The 4,840-nt window shown below is 42.2% G+C and overlaps 1 non-coding gene across 1 annotated transcript; it reads right to left on the bottom strand.

Moving 5' to 3' along the window:
* Positions 1 to 1,660: 1,660 nt before the first annotated feature.
* On the bottom strand, positions 1,661 to 1,742 carry trnas-uga (transfer RNA serine (anticodon UGA)). The gene has a single exon. It is a non-coding gene; the product is annotated as a tRNA-Ser (tRNA).
* Positions 1,743 to 4,840: the final 3,098 nt, after the last annotated feature.

Below are 4,840 nucleotides of genomic sequence, written 5' to 3'. Positions count from 1 at the left end.
TTTTTCATTTTCGGTCTACTATTTCGAGTTCATTGCGCAGACTTCTGAAGAAGACTTTTTGGAGTCGAAATGGTAACTGTGTTTTCTCTCGAAAGACAGACGTAGCTTTATTTCTGTTCTCTTATAAATTGATCTTCTTCTGATCTTTGCAAATGTAGTAGGGCGCATTACTATTGCTCGGTTTGAGTTTTAAAATCAAGAGAAACATGAAGGAGAGAATATCAAAGAACACAAAGTTCTGAGTTGTTAACATAATTTTTGCAGCAATGGTGGACATGAAGGTCAAATTAAGATAACGGTTCAAGAACACCGTTAGTCTGTGGAAGTGGTATGTGACTTTAGTTCCAAATATATGTTTCCGTTCTTCCAGTACATCTTTTTGACTCCCAGAAAACATTGATTGTTTTCTGTATTCACTTTGTTTCGCGACATCTGTCTTCTGGTCGACCAGGGACAACTTGAATTTGCGTCTGCATTGAATAAGATTTCGCTCTTTCTTTCGAGAAGCAAACCTGTGCATTATGTACCACTTACCATGCTGATGGCTAAGAAGTTCAAAATGAATTACGGTTTACGGATCGTGAGCAAGAATGAAGTGATCCACTTGCGAACAGATGTCACCACGCCCTATTCCTACATCGGGCCTGAACGGTCTATTGGCAGAGTCTGCAGACAGGAAATGTCGAAGTGACTAGTCCTTTGTTCAGTTTGATTTGATACCAATGGTAGTGCTGTTCTGGTGCAGAAATGTGTCAACATCTCTGACGTTAAGAGTCAATATTTAAGTCACATCTACTCCATGGAGTGTCTTCTCATATCTGAACATGCTGACACGAAAACATCTAGCTCCGATAGCAAAACTTTTTTTCATTAAACTGGGAGTATGTTTAACTAAGCAATTCAGACAGCCATGATGAATAATTGGCATTTGGTTCTTCAAGCTGACCTCTCCACACCAACTGCTCCAACGAAGGCCGTGGATAAGTTCCCCATCGATTATTTTGGTCAATTTTAGCCTCAACAACAACCAATTGTTCTGAACAATGCTACACCACAAACAGAGGGCTAAGTCTGATTTTCATCGTTAATTTTCAATTTCAGTTCTTAATGCACAGTTTCTTACGAATGTGGACAGCAGAAGACCGTTAACATTCCATTTCTAATATTTCCAGAAAATTCTACTCTGCTGATATCGCCTTGCCTTTTCACATCGCAAGCCAGGAACCTGAATCAGTCGAGTTCCTTTCCACACATGGAATTGCTTTTTTCTAAATCATTGACTGCTGATATAATAGATTATTGGCCTTGGGAGTCAGCTGTAAATTAGGTTGAACTTTCTCAGCTTGACTTTCAACTGATCCTGAAAAAGATGTCATCACCTGCAGGTAAATGTATTGCATTGCTTCTTGTTTTGCTGAATTCCACCCCCCCGAACATCCAAATTTCATGATAGTTCGACAAATGTGTTGACACTGATTCGTGTTGGAAGTTGGTGGCTTTTTGTGTCTCGACACATAATTTATTCAATTAGATGACTGGGTCAGTCTTGAAATTACTTCGGATTCTTCACAGTTGAAAATTTACTTTCGATTGAATGCAACGCTCAAGCTCCACGAAATTCAAATTCTGCAAATGAATTAATGAGTTTTAAAAGATTCTACGCTGTGAACAGGATTCGAACCTGCGCAGGGAGACCCCATTGGATTTCAAGTCCAACGCCCTAAACTTTTGGCCATCACAGCTGCGGCAAGCCTGTTAATTTTCATAGTAAAATAACTGAATTCATTTGTTGGAAGAACAAATTGTCAAGACCCAAAGATTTCGCCAAATCCTTTGCAGATGCCCAGACGAACGGTACCTTCGCAGATTGACAGGCTTTCACTGCAAACTAGATTCTGACACAGCTGAAGTTATGGGAATGATTCTTCGTAGAATTATAGAGTCACGGATGTACACCACACGAAGAGAGGATCATTGTCTCACTGCGTCCGATCGATTTTGACTCAATTGCTCATCATCTGGTGCCAAATTAGATATGCTGTTGTGTTTTAATATTCATCGAAATATGGTATTAGAAATATTGATGCTAAGTCCATAAACACTAGCTACATTCGTAAAAACAATATCGGAATTAGAAAGAATGCAGAACCAATTTACATGAATGGATCCAGCAACTAATCCGTAAGTTCTGACATCAGGTAATGAATTTGTGAGCGCAAAAGGGGAAGATTAACCAAAGATTTGGAACTTGAAATCGTCTTGACGGAATTATTTGCAAAGTTTTTGCGGTTGTTCTAGAGTCATCAAGTCCTTGAACAATACAACACGGAAAGTGGTCCTTCTTTCCAACTTGACCATGGTGGACAGTTATCCTAAATTAATAGGTCCCATTTGCCAACATTTGGCCCACATCCCTCAAAACCTTGTTACTCTATATCCATCCAGATGCCATTAAATGTTACAGTTGTACCAGTCTACAACAATTTCTCTGGCAGCTCATTCTGGACACGACTGAAAAAGTTGCCCCTGACGTCCCTTTTAAATCCTTACCCTCTAAATGTAAACCGATGTTTTCTAAATTTTGACTTCCTCACCAGCCGGAAAACACCGTGACGAGTCAACCTATCCATGTCCCTCATGATCTAATAAATAGCAACGATTTGACTTTATCATACTTGTCAGGAGGGAGATGTGTGGAGATTATTTGTCGAAGGTTTGAAGTAGAAAGTCTGATGTACAGATGTTTAGAAATGCATCTTGGAGAAGTTTTTAATAAGTCATTGCAGTCTAGTAGCCGTTGTAGAAGTCTGTTGTGAAAGCTGCAGAAGGATTTCAGGGCACGAGAACGAAGCATTATTTCCAATGTATGGTGGCTCAGTTCGACCGCACTTGGACGACAGTATGAGGAATTACAATCCTCAATTTAGGAAAGATACTAATGCCATATGAGGAATACCACGAATGGTGTTTCACCTTGATATCATGGATGAACGTTAGTCCTCTGAATTTTAATTGGGCAAATCCGGCCTTTTTTTAACAGTTTCAAAACAAGAGAGGTAATCTCATTGAGAGTTGCAAAATATTTGAAGAGATAAACTGGGTGGAGCAATTAAATTGTGTTCCCTTATTGGTGAATCTAGAAGCAGGAGAGGAGAATTTTAAAATGAAGCATTGTGATTTATGGCCAGGATGAGAACTATTGATTATTGTCTTAGCCTTGAGAAGTCTCACTAATCAGCGCTACAGTGAGCCTTGGATATTTGGTCTTTGAATGCATCACTATCAGCCTGACCCGCCGACACTTACTGCATCACTATAGACCTGACCCCTCACACTTACCGCCTTAATATCAGCGTGAACCCCTCAAACTTACTGCATCACTATCCATCTGGCGCCCTCACATTTACTGCGCCACTTTCACTTCGAGACGCTCATTTTGACTGCGTCACTATCAGCCTGACTGCCAAGCACTTACTTTGTCACTATCAGTCACACCCTTACACTTCCTATGTTACTATCACCCTGACTCCTTACACTTACTGTGTCACTATCAGCCTGACTCCATCACACTTATTATGTAAGTATCAGACTGACGCCTCACACTTACGGTGTCACTACAACACTGCCTCCTCAAACTAACTATGTCACTATCATCTTGACCCTCTCACATTTACTGCCTCACAATCACACTGACCACCTCACACCTTCTGCTTCACTATGAGCTTCAACACTCACACGTACAGCATCACTACCAGCCTGACTCACTCACACTTATCACCTGACAAGCAGAATTACTCACTCAAATTTATTTCATCATTATTAGGCTGAGGCACTCACACTGACAGCGTCACTAACAGCCTGACACCCTCATGCTTACTGCGTTGGTATCTCCCTGATCCCCTCAGAATTACTGCGTCACAATCACTCTGACCCCCTCATACTTGATGCATCACTATACTTCTGGCACCCTCATACTTCCTGCATCACTCACACCCTGACACATGCGCACCTACTGCATCCCTATCAGCCAAACCCCACTCAATCACGGCGTCACTCTTTCTCTAACCTGGTCACACTTCATGCGTCACCATCACCTTGATACCCTCTCACTTAGTGCATCAATATCAGCCTGACCCCCTCACGCTTACTGCATCACTCCCAGCCTGATCCCTTCAAATGTACTGTGTCACTATCAGACTGACCCACTCATACTTACAGCATCACTATCACCTTGAGCCCCCAAACTTAGTGCGTCCAGATCACCCTGAACCTTTCACTCTTCTTGCGTCACCTTCAGCCAGACCCTGCACGCTATCACTCTAACCTCCTCATACTTGCTGCATCACTATAACTCTATCCCACTCACACCGTGTGTGTGTCACTATCACCCTGACAACTCATACTCACTGCACCACTATTATCCTGACTCCATCACAATTAATATATCATTATCAGCCTGACCCCTTACACTTACTGTGTCACTATCAACCTGTCCCCTCACATTTCCTGTGTCACTTTCAATCTGACACCCTCAATGTGTCTGTGTCACTTTCACCCTGAACACGTCACACTTACTGCATGGGTGTCTACCTGAAACCTCGCACATGTTGTGACACTATCATCCTGAGCGGCTCACACTTACTGCGTCACTAGCACACCAACACTCTCACCTTCACTGCATCACTATTAGCCTGACCCGCTCACACGTTTTGTGTCACTACTACCCTGACCTCCTCACAATTGCTGTGTCGCTATCAACCTGAGCCCCTCACTATCACGCTGACCAAGCTCACAATTACAGCATCACTATCAAACTCACCACCTCACACTTCCTCTGTCA

The sequence above is a fragment of the Chiloscyllium plagiosum genome, unplaced genomic scaffold (assembly GCF_037043375.1).
Source record: "Chiloscyllium plagiosum isolate Xiang-an unplaced genomic scaffold, Cpla_swu_hap1 HiC_scaffold_42, whole genome shotgun sequence".
NCBI classification, from domain to species: Eukaryota; Metazoa; Chordata; class Chondrichthyes; order Orectolobiformes; family Hemiscylliidae; genus Chiloscyllium; species Chiloscyllium plagiosum.
Note: the sequence above shows the minus strand (reverse complement) of the source record. Positions and strands in the feature narration are given on the sequence as shown.